Source organism: Nerophis lumbriciformis, linkage group LG03 (genome assembly GCF_033978685.3).
Source record: "Nerophis lumbriciformis linkage group LG03, RoL_Nlum_v2.1, whole genome shotgun sequence".
In the NCBI taxonomy this organism is placed as follows: Eukaryota; Metazoa; Chordata; class Actinopteri; order Syngnathiformes; family Syngnathidae; genus Nerophis; species Nerophis lumbriciformis.
The window spans coordinates 61135001-61147864 of record NC_084550.2 but is presented as its reverse complement, the minus strand read 5'-3'; the positions used below and the strand labels follow the sequence as shown (position 1 = coordinate 61147864).

Here is a 12864-nt window from a genome sequence, read left to right as displayed (position 1 = left end):
TTTTATAGGCTTTTAACTCCCTGAGGACTTTTTGTCCTGGCCGCAAAGTGGGCTAAAAAATGTTCCCACTCTATTGTTGATTATATGAAGGCCAAAAAACAAAAACAAATTAAAATTATTGATCATGTTTTTAAAAATGTAACCCTTTGAATGCCCTTAACTATAGATCAGTTTATTATTGTTTTTAAATGTGCATAAAATGAGTTATTATCCATGTAATGTGTTGAAAAAAAACATGACATGTTTTCTATTTGTATTTAAGACCAAAGTTGATGGAGAAATTTAAGCAAAAATGTATTTCTTAACTCCCTGAGGACTTTTTGGCGGTTCTAAACTGGGCTAAAATTATTTAGTCTGTCGCTGATATATGCCAGAATTTTTTTTGATAAAAATATTAAAAATTGATCATTGTTTTTAATTGTATTTTATCCTTTGAATACCCACTTGAAATAATGTTTTTTTGCTTTGAAAAATGTGCATAAAAATATTATCCATATATCATATTAAAATAATAAAAAACAAGACATGTTTCGATTTAAGACTGAAGTTGAGTGAAAGATTTGAGAGAGAGAAAAAATACTAATAAAAATGGTTTTATACGCTTTTAACTGCCTGAGGACATTTTTAAGAGGGCTAAAATGATTTCCCAGTCAATAGAAAATCAAATCAACAGTAGAATTAAAATTAAACATGACATAATTCCATTTGACACAAAGTTATGGCTAAAATTGACCTGAAAGGACAAGAAATGTTAGGGTTAAAAATATTTGAATGACTTGTCTTCATTGCCGGAATCCAAAATGGACGACAGCGTGCTGCTTGGGGCCCCAAAGGGGCCACACTTTGTTGACTAATTAAGTGCATTAATTTAATTATTCTATTAAGAATCAAACGTCTTCATTTTATTGAGGACAAGTTGGGGCCCCTCGGCAGATGTCCACTCTTCCGGGGGCCTTGGAGCTGGATCTTTTCCTTCCCACATCCCAAGACAGGGGGGGGGGGGGGTCGGGCTCCATAAGACTGGCTTTGTTCGGGCGTCCCCTCAGACGGAGACGGCGGAACAAAGCTGCGTATCAATCCCCAGGCCGCCGTTGGAGTTGCTAGGCAACACGACACCCACCTCCTCCCACCTACTGACACAAAGGAGCGAACTTCAACGCTCTTTTCTTCTCAGTCGCCTCGACAACCAGCTCGGACACAGCGGCACAATATGGCCGCCGAGTAACAACAGCCTGCGTTTCTGCAGTTTTACACACAACACACACAAATGATGAATAAAATCACTTTTATTTATACTGTTGCACCTTCTGACGTTGCTTCGAGTTCTGCCTCGAATCTCACCTTCTTTATCACAGGCCTGCCACTCACTACTTTCTTTGGCCCCGTGGTGGCTCCTTTCGCAGTCGTACTCTCAAAAATAAAAGTACAAGACGGAACATTTCTGCACCAACAGTTAACTTTTTTTTAAAGAATGTTCCCTCAAAATGAAGTATAACTTCATAGAGTACTACCAACGTGTAAAAGTACACATTTGTACCATTTCAAGGGCACCTGCTGGTTATAGACAATAATTATTAGTAATATTTAGAATAGGGCATATACTTATATTAGACAAAAAACATTTTGGTGACTGAGTTGCCAGTTTTTTTTTAATGTAAAATCTACAGATTTTTTCACATTGTATGTAAAAAATATAAATAATAATCAAATACATGGGCTTTTTTTTTTTTACATTATTAACTCTTACAAGAGGGCCTCTTATGCAAGTTTGAAACCACTAATTTATAGTAAAAATGTTGAAGAAAAGCAATGTAAAGTTTACAACATTTTTGCGACTAAGCTGTCTGTTTTGTCCCGTAAAAAAGAAATGGTACTGTTTTTCCATTTACTGCAATATTTTGTAAAAAAAAACAAAAAAACACTGCATATTGTACAGTAAAATTCGGGTGAGTGCCAGTTTTTTACTGTAAAATATACAGATTTGTTTTTACATTGTATGTAAAAAAACAACAACATTTCTGCACCAACAGTTAACTTTTTTTTAAAGAATGTTCCCTCAAAATGAAGTATAACTTCATAGAGTACTACCAACGTGTAAAAGTACACATTTGTACCATTTCAAGGGCACTTGCTGGTTAAAGACAATAATTATTAGTAATATTTAGAATAGATAGAATAGTGGTTTCAAACTTGCATAAGAGGCCCTCTTGTAACAGTTAATAATGTAAAAAAAAAAAAAGCCCATGCATTTGATTATTATTTATATTTTTTACATACAATGTGAAGAAAAAAATCTGTAGATTTTACAGTAAAAAAAACTGGCAACTCAGTCACCAAAATGTTTTTTGTCAAATATAGTATATGCCCTATTCTAACTATGTCTCCCGGCTGGCCTGGGAACGCCTCGGGGTCCCACAGGAAGAGCTGGACGAAGTGGCTGGGGAGAGAGAAGTCTGGGCTTCCCTGCTTAGGCTGCTGCCCCCGCGACCCGACCTCGGATAAGCGGAAGAAGATGGAGATGGAGATGGAGATGGAGTAAAAAAAAAAAAAATAAAAATAAAATATATATATATATATATATGTGTATATATGTATGTACTTTTTGCCTCGTCCTTCACAGTGAAGAAAGCGTCAGTCACACGCAGGATTCTCACAGAAACGAGGCAAAAGTAAAACCGTCGCTACCATTTCCTGTAATTCATAGGAATATTAATCAACATTTAATAAAGACTAACCCATTTTTCAGGGATGTTATTTTGTTAGCGCAGTTGGCCCGGATGCCACACGTAGCGCTATTATTGTGAAGGTCGGAAGTGTGTGACTGGTGGGGAAAAGAGAGCTCTTTTTGTTTCGAGAGATAGCACAAGAAGAGGGACCCTGCAGAGATGTTGTTGGAACCTCGGGGCCTTGGATTTTTTTTGTCCATGTCCGCCTGTCACGGAACACAGGAAGCTGTGAGACAGCAGCGTGTGGTGGAAGCAAACTTATGAAGACCTCGTCCAGTTCCTCGCTGGGCTCTTCAAGAGGACTTTGAGAGGAGCTCTGTGAGCCTTCCACTGCTAAACAAACAGCACAGGAATGTTCTCGTTTGAGAAGATGAATGCAAAAATGCAAAACATGCTGAGATGGACGACAACAGGACGCATTTAATTATCAATACAGCGGAATATGGAATCAAAACTACGAGAATGATGGTTAATGTATGAATTATTGTTATTGTTATTATCTTTTGTTTTGTTTTGTTATTATTATTTTAATATCTTTGCATTTTGGATTTTCTCTAGTTCATGTAAGCTTCTCTCAATTGAGGTGTGGAATGTGTATGGGAGTGTGTGTGTGTGTGTGTGTGTGTGTGTGTGTGTGTGTGTGTGTGTGTGTGTGTGTGTGTGGAGGGGGGCGGGGGGGGGGGTTGGTTTGTTTTGTTTGATTTTATTTGCTTTGTCTTGTGTGTTTTGTTTTTCCTCTGCTTGTTATATGTTTTGGCTGGTGTTATTTTTGGAAAATAATTCATAAAAATATAAATAAAAAAAATAAAAAAAACTACCAGCATGACGAGCACATTCACGCATACAAACGCCAGGGTTCCTTTATTGATGGCAAAAATAATAAAGAGGCTTACTTGTGGTTGTCCATATTACTTTAAATGTCTTGAAACAGGTTAAAATACAACATGTGATACTTGTATATAATAGAGAAACGGTTTGAAAACGACATGTGACAGCACGTTGCTACCCGGAACATAAAGACGCACGCACACAACAACACGACTGAGCTTTCCTCACATACATTTATTTGTCAACATTTCACCGTCACAGCGTATTATCATCTTTGATAGCGAGTCACGAATGTTTTTAGCATACAGTAAGAATCCACAGACTTTAATTAATTACATTGTATCTTATCAGTATTTAGTTTGGTGACTTTTAGGCGCTCCTTTTCCGGTTAGTATTCACGTTCCGCCGAGCTTCCGCTTAGCAGTTAACTCCTAAATGTCAACAATATAATAAAGAGGCTTATTTGTGGTTGTCCATGCTACTTTAAATGTATTGAAACAGGTTCACATAACAAATGTGATACTATTATAATAGAGAAGCAGTTTGAAAACAACATGACTTGGACAGAGGCTGTGTTGGTGGAACTAATGTGACAGCACGTTGCTACCCGAAACATAAAGAAAGACGCACATAACAACCCGACTGAGTCTTTCTCACATACATTTATTTACATTTCACCGTCATAGCGTATTATCATCTTTGATAGCGAGTCAGGAATTTTTTTAACATACGGTAATAATCCACACTTTAATTAATTACATTGTATCTTATAAGTACTTAGTTTGGTGACTTTTAGGTGCTCCGCTTCCGGTTAGCATTGACGTTAGCATTCACGTTCCGCCGAGCTTCCGCTTAGCAGTTAACTCCTAAATGTCAACAAAATAATAAAGAAGCTTATTTGTGGTTGTCCATGTTACTTTAAATGTATTGAAACAGGTTAAAATAAAACGTGTGATACTATTATTATAGAGAAACAACATGACTTGGACAGAGGCTGTGTTGGTAGAACAATGTGACAGCACGTTGCTACCCGGAACATAAAGACGCACGCACACAACAACACGACTGAGTTTTCCGCACTTACATTTAATTGTCAACATTTTACCGTCACAGCGTATTATCATCTTTGATAGCGGGTCAAGATTTGTTTTAACATACGATAACAATCCACGCTTTACTTAATTACATTGTATCTTATCAGTATTTAGTTTGGTGACTTTTAGGCGCTCCGCTTCCGGTTGGCATTGACGTTAGCATTCACGTTCCGCCGAGCTTCCGCTAAGCAGTTAACTCCTAAATGTCAACAAAATAATAAAGAGGCTTATTTGTGGTTTTTCATGTTACTTTAAATGTATTGAAACAGGTTAAAATAAAACGTGTAATACTTTTGTAATAGAGAAACAACATGACTTGGACAAAAGCTGTTTTGGTGGAACAAATGTGACAGCACGTTGCTACCCGGATCATAAAGACGCACGCACACAACAACACGTCTTCCTCACATACATTTATTTGTCAACATTTCACCGTCATAGCGTATTATCATCTTTAATAGCGGGTCAAGATTTTTTTTAACTTACGATATCAATCCACACTTTAATTAATTACATTGCATCTTATCAGTATTTAGTTTGGTGACTTTTAGGCGCTCCTTTTCCGGTTAGCATTGACGTTAGCATTCACGTTCTGCCGAGCTTCCGCTTAGCAGTTAACTTCTAAATGTCAACAAAATAACAAAGAGGCTTATTTGTGGTTGTCCATGTTACTTTAAATGTATTGAAACAGGTTAAATTAAAACATGTAATACTATTATAATAGAGAAACAACATGACTTGGACAGAGGCTGTGTTGGTGGAACTAATGTGACAGCACGTTGCTACCCGGATCATAAAAACGCACGCACACAACAACACGACTGAGTTTTTCTCACATACCGGTACATTTATTTGTCAACATTTCACCGTCATAGCGTATTACCATCTTTGATAGCGAGTCAGGAATGTTTTTAACATACGGCAATAATCCACACTTTAATTAATTACATTGTATCTTATAAGTACTTAGTTTGGTGACTTTTAGGCGCTCCGCTTCCGGTTAGCATTGACGTTAGCATTCGCGTTCCGCCGAGCTTCCGCTTAGCAGTTAACTCCTAAATGTCAACAAAAGAATAAAGAGGCTTATTTGTGGTTGTCCGTGCTACTTTAAATGTATTGAAACAAGTTAAAATAAAACGTGTGATACTATTATAATAGAGAAACAACATGACTTGGACAGAGGCTGTGTTGGACGTTGGTGGAAATAATGTGACAGCACGTTGCTACCCGGATCATAAAGACGCACGCACACAACACGTCTTCCTCACATACATTTATTTGTCAACATTTCACCGTCATAGCGTATTATCATCTTTAATAGCGGGTCAATATTTTTTTTTAACATACGATATCAATCCACACTTTAATTAATTACATTGTATCTTATAAGTACTTAGTTTGGTGACTTTTAGGCGCTCCGCTTCCGGTTAGCATTGACGTTAGCATTCACGTTCCGCCGAGCTTCCGCTTAGCAGTTAACTCCTAAATGTCAACAAAATAATAAAGAGGCTTATTTGTGGTTGTCCGTGCTACTTTAAATGTATTGAAACAGGTTAAAATAAAACGTGTGATACTATTATAATAGAGAAACAACATGACTTGGACAGAGGCTGTGTTGGTGGAACTAATGTGACAGCACGTTGCTACCCGGAACATAAAAACGCACGCACACAACAACACGACTGAGTTTTCCTCACATTCATTTAATTGTCAACATTTCACTGTCACAGCGTATTATAACCTTTGATAGCGAGTCAGGAATGTTTTTAACATACTGTAATAATAGACACTTTAATTAATTACATTGTATCTTATCAGTATTTAGTTTGGTGACTTTTAGGCGCTCCTCTTCCGGTTAGCATTGACGTTAGCATTCACGTTCCGCCGAGCTTCCGCTTAGCAGTTAACTCCTAAATGTCAACACAATAATAAAGAAGCTTATTTGTGGTTGTCAATGTTACTTTAAATGGATTGAAACAGGTTAAATTAAAACATGTAATACTATTATAATAGAGAAACAACATGACTTGGACAGAGGCTGTGTTGGTGGAAATATGTGACAGCACGTTGCTACCCGGATCATAAAAACGCACGCACACAACAACACGACTGAGTTTTCCTCACATACATTTAATTGCCAACATTTCACCGTCATAGCGTATTATCATCTTTGATAGTGAGTCGGGAATTTTTTTAACATACGGTAAGAATCCACACTTTAATTAATTACATTGTTTCTTATCAACATTTAGTTTGGTGACTTTTAGGCGCTCCTCTTCCGGTTAGCATTCACGTTCCGCCGAGCTTCCGCTTAGCAGTTAACTCCTAAATGTCAACACAATGCGTCAATAATTGCTTCTAGCTTGAGTAAGTACATCAACATTTGTTGAAACAATGCGTTTAATTTGGTGGAATAAATTAAGACACTGTGCGTGTTTGAGTGCGAGCTACTAGTTGAGAAAGTGCAGCATTTTGAAGTGTCGTATTTGTTTGACCACAAGAGGGCAGCATTGCTCCATTTGAGGCGATCACTTTCAGATAATATGAAATCAAAATAAGGTACTTTTCGATGCAATTTCAGTGACCAAAGAACAGAATGTACGTCTGAATAATCGTCAAGATAAAATAATTTTGTGAATCACATAAATACAACACAAAGAAAAAAAACAAATAATAATACCAAGCAGGGCTTGTCTACATCTTCACAGGACCAAGGATAGCTCAGTGGATAAAACTGCTGACTTGCATTGAGAGGTACTGGGTTCGGACCCCACTCTAGCGGACAGCATTTTGTTCCACCTCATCATACTTTACTGAACCAGGAGTCCTCGATTACATTTGTGTATGGAACCAAATATTTTCTTCACAAGACCCAGAATAGACCAGGGGTTAAGACTGCTGACTCGGAATGAAGGGTACTGGGTTCAAACCCCACTCTCGTTGACAGTATTTTGGTCCACCTCATCATACTTTACTGAGCCAGGAGTCCTCGATTACATTTGTGTATGAGAAAAAAATAATTCCTTCACAAGACCTAGGATAGCCCAGTGGTTAAGACTGTTGACTCAGGTTGAAGGGTGCTGGGTTTGAATCCTGGTTGGGTTGACATTTAATTTACAAAACTGTCTGACACATATATTGTGACTGAGTCACCTCTCCCATGTAACGTTAAAATTATTATTCAATAAACTTTTTTTTTTATCCAATTACAATGAATCTATTTTATTTTAATTGTACCCAGTATAGAAGATATATATATATACGTTCCGTATGTATGTGTGGGGAAAAAAATCACAAGACTATTTCATCTCTACAGGCCTGTTTCATGAGGGGGGGTACCCTCAATCATCAGGAGATTTTTATTGCGCTCTACTACGGTATCGAGCACTATTTTTTGGATAACCTTATTAAGACATATATATATATATATATATATATATATATATATATATATATATATATATATATATATATATACATATATATATATATATATATATATATATATATATATATATGTTTATATATATAGTAAAAAATGAATGAGATAAGGCCTTTCCGAAACCTGCAGGCTCTGAAAGATGCCACTTAAAAAACAAAAAAAATAGATGAATAAAAACAAATTAACATTTTTTTAAATAATATAAAATAAATATAGTTAAATAAATGAAATATATATATATATATATATATATATATATATATATATATAAAAACAATAAATAAATAAAATGCTACAAAATAATTTGTGATTAATCATGATTAATCACAGATCTAGCGTGTGATTAATCTGACTTAAAAAAAATAATCACTTGACAGCCCTTAGATATACAGTATACATTTTAATATGTGTATATGTACTGTATATATACATATACAGTATGTATAGTATATATATGTATACATATGTATATATACTGTATATATGAATACGTATGTATATATTAGGGGTGTGGGAAAAAAATCGATTCGAATTCGAATCGCGATTCTTACGTTGTGTGATTCAGAATCGATTCTCATTTTTAAAAAAATCGATTTTTAAATTTTTAAAAAACAATTTTTTTTAAAAATTTTAATTAATCAATCCAACAGAACAATACACAGCAATACCATAACAATGCAATCCCGACCCAGCAATAAACAGAGCAATTGAGAGGAGACACAAACACGAACAAACCAAAAGTAGTGAAACAAAAATGAATATTATCAACAACAGTATCAATATTAGGTACAATTTCAACATAGCAGTGATTAAAAATCCCTCATTGACATTATCATTAGACATTTATATATAAAAAATAAAAATGAACAATAGTGTCACAGTGGCTTACACTTGCATCGCATCTCATAAGCTTGACAACACACTGTGTCCAATATTTTCACAAAGATAAAATAAGTCATATTTTTGGTTCATTTAATAGTAAAACAAATTTACATTATTGCAATCAGTTGATAAAACATTGTCCTTTACAATTATAAAAGCTTTTTACAACAATCTACTACTCTGCTTGCATGTCAGCAGACTGGGGTAGATCCTGCTGAAATCCTATGTATTGAATGAATAGACAATCCTTTTGAATCGGGAAAAAAAAATCGTTTTTGAATCGAGAATCGTGTTGAATTGAAAAAATATCGATTCTGAATCGAATTGTGACCCCAAGAATCGATATTGAATCGAATCGTGGGACACCCAAAGAGTCACAGCCCTAATATATATAGATATATGATTTTTTTTTTTCATTCTTGAAGAAATGATTACTTTAAAAAAGTAGTTTTATACTTGTGTTGATGACACAGCTTCTTTGCAACAGTTGATATTCTAGTTTCAAGCATGTTTTACTCAATATAGGTCATCAAATCTCAGCAACAAGCTGTAATATCTTACTGAGATCATTTAGGACCAAAACCCTTAAAACAAGTACCGTATTTTTCGGACTATAAGTCGCAGTTTTTTTCATAGTTTGGCCGGGGTTGCGACTTATACTCAGGAGCGACTTATGTGTGAAATGATTAATACATTAGCGTAAAATATCAAATAATATTATTTATCTCATTCACGTAAGAGACTAGACCAGGGGTCGGCAACCCAAAATGTTGAAAGAGCCATATTGGACCAAAAATACAAAAACACATTTGTCTGGAGCCGCAAAAAATTAAAAGCCATATTACATACAGATAGTGTGTCATGAGATATAAATTGAATTAAGAGGATTTAAAGGAAACTAAATGAGCTCAAATATAGCTACAAATGAGGCATAATGATGCAATATGTACATATCGCTAGCCTAAATAGCATGTTAGCATCGATTAGCTTGCAGTCATGCAGTGACCAAATATGTCTGATTAGCACTCCACACATGTCAATAACATCGACAAAACTCACCTTTGTGCATTCATGCACAAAGTTAAAAGTTTGGTGGACAAAATGAGACAGAAAAAGGATAAAACACGTCCTAGGAAGTCGGAGAAAGTTATATATGTAAATAAACTAAGGTGAGTTCAAGGACCGCCAAAATTAGTAGGACAAAACGGCGCTTGCCAAATACTCGAATCAGTGAAGCATGTTTAATATGTGATTTATAACAAATAGGGAGGTTTGTGTCATGTTTGTCATCCTACAGAAAACATACTAAAACAAAAAATATTTTTTTCCCCCTCATCTTTTTCCATTTTTCATACATTTTTGAAAAAGCTCCAGAGAGCCACTAGGGCGGCGCTAAAGAGCCGCATGCGGCTCTAGAGCCGCGGGTTGACGACCCCTGGACTAGACGTATAAGATTTCATGGGATTTAGCGATTAGGAGTGACAGATAAACGTATAGCATGTTCTATATGTTATAGTTATTTGAATGACTCTTACCATAATATGTTACGTTAACATACCAGTTGGTTATTTATGCCTCATATAACGTACACTTATTCAGCCTGTTGTTCACTATTCTTTATTTATTTTAAATTGCCTTTCAAATGTCTATTCTTGCTGTTGGCTTTTATCAAATACATTTCCCCCAAAAATGCGACATATACAGGTAAAAGCCAGTAAATTAGAATGAGACGGCTGCGTTGACCCTGGATCTCAGGAAACAGAGTGGACCGACACCAGCAGATGACATGGCACCCCAAACCATCACTGATGGTGGAAACTTTACACTAGACTTCAGGCAACGTGGATCCTGTGCCTCTCCTGTCTTCCTCCAGACTCTGGGACCTCGATTTCTAAAGGAAATGCAAACCAAACCAACCCAAACCATCATGGTTTGGGGTGCCATGTCATCTGCTGGTGTCGGTCCACTCTGTTTCCTGAGATCCAGGGTCAACGCAGCCGTCTACCAGCAAGTTTTAGAGCACTTCATGCTTCCTGCTGCTGACCTGCTCTATGGAGATGGAGATTTCAAGTTCCAACAGGACTTGGCGCCTGCACACAGCGCAAAATCTACCCGTGCCTGGTTTACGGACCATGGTATTTCTGTTCTAAATTGGCCCGCCAACTCCCCTGACCTTAGCCCCATAGAAAATCTGTGGGGTATTGTGAAAAGGAAGATGCAGAATGCCAGACCCAAAAACGCAGAAGAGTTGAAGGCCACTATCAGAGCAACCTGGGCTCTCATAACACCTGAGCAGTGCCAGAAACTCATCGACTCCATGCCACGCCGCATTAACGCAGTAATTGAGGCAAAAGGAGCTCCAACCAAGTATTGAGTATTGTACATGCTCATATTTTTCATTTTCATACTTTTCAGTTGGCCAACATTTCTAAAAATCCCTTTTTTGTATAGCCTTAAGTAATATTCTAATTTTGTGACACACGGAATTTTGGATTTTCATTTGTTGCCACTTCAAATCATCAAAATTAAATGAAATAAACATTTGAATGCATCAGTCTGTGTGCAATGAATAAATATAATGTACAAGTTACACCTTTTGAATGCAATTACTGAAATAAATCAAGTTTTTCAAAATATTCTAATTTACTGGCTTTTACCTGTATATGTTGTTTTCCTTCTTTATTATGCATTTTTGGCCGGTGCGACTTATACTCCGAAAAATACGGTAAAACACTAACATAAAATCTGCTTAGTGAGAAGAATGATCTTATCAGACAGAAAATAAGCAAATATCACCCTTATTTGAGATATTTCATCCTACTTAGATTGCAGTTTTTGCAGTGTGTTCTACTTTTGGCCAAAGTAAAACAACCTGAAGTTGTCTTTATTTTGAAGTTATCATGCCATGATTTTACAATTCTGGCCCACTTGGGAGCAGATTTTCCTCCATGAGCTAAAATGAGTTTGACACCCCTGATGTATGACATTATTTCTTCTCAAACAGAAACTACAATCTGATATATTCAAGAGTTTTATTAGATGTTCAAATTTCCGTTGACAACATTATTGGCATTGCAGCGCGTCTGTTTTCTACAAGGAGAAAGAATATAAGGGCAGAACAACTGATGGGTTGTTGAGATGGAAAGAGACATCAACCCCTTGTATCATTTTGTCTATACACTGCAGTAATACACAATGCGTTTAAAATATGAAATAGTTTCGCCGACCTGAGCTACAAGCAGATGGTGAGAGGAGAAATGAGGGAGATAAAGATGAGCGGTGAGTGTTAGCAGAAGCGTGTAGTGGAGCTGCTCATACAATCAGAGATACTTTTATACCATATATTAACAGAAAAGGCATGTGTGTGTGTGTGTGTGTGTGTGTGTGTGGCAGATGTTGCCCATAATCAGTCATTCCTCTACGTAAAGAACATATAAAGGCAAAATTACATTAGAAAGTGCAAAAACAAAAAATGAATGTGATTCAGATTGGCTTGAGAAGTAACATTTGCCAATTCAAATATAAATGTCATTTATATATATATATATATATGTATGTATGTATATGTGTGTGTGTATAGTTCAACACCATTACTTTTGACAGGCAATAGAGAGTGAAGAGAAAGGGCTGATAAGCTTCTTGGGATGCTGACCTTGGTCTCACATTATTACTAAGCACCAAATCAGTCCAGTTAAGAGTTCCCAATCAGGGTCCAGCAAGGTGATGTCTCACTAGCGAGTGCCAGAGGGGGGCGCTGTTCTCTTCTGTGTTCTTTGGACACTGGCTGTGTGCTTTCCTTCATCTTCCCCAGAGCGTAGCCATGGTTTGTGCACTCGGTGAGAGGGATTATGGAATGGACGTGACGGAGGAAGACTATCGGGCGGGGGCGTTC

At 36.5% G+C, this 12864-nt stretch overlaps 1 protein-coding gene across 1 annotated transcript in view; it reads right to left on the bottom strand.

Moving 5' to 3' along the window:
- Positions 1-11990: 11990 nt before the first annotated feature.
- The window catches only part of LOC133587819 (ras-related protein rab7), a 22152-nt gene continuing 21278 nt past the window's right edge, over positions 11991-12864 (bottom strand). Inside the window, exon 6 of the mRNA XM_061940412.2 lies at positions 11991-12864. This exon is cut by the window's right edge and continues 172 nt beyond it. The gene's annotated coding sequence lies outside the window, so the exon portion shown is untranslated.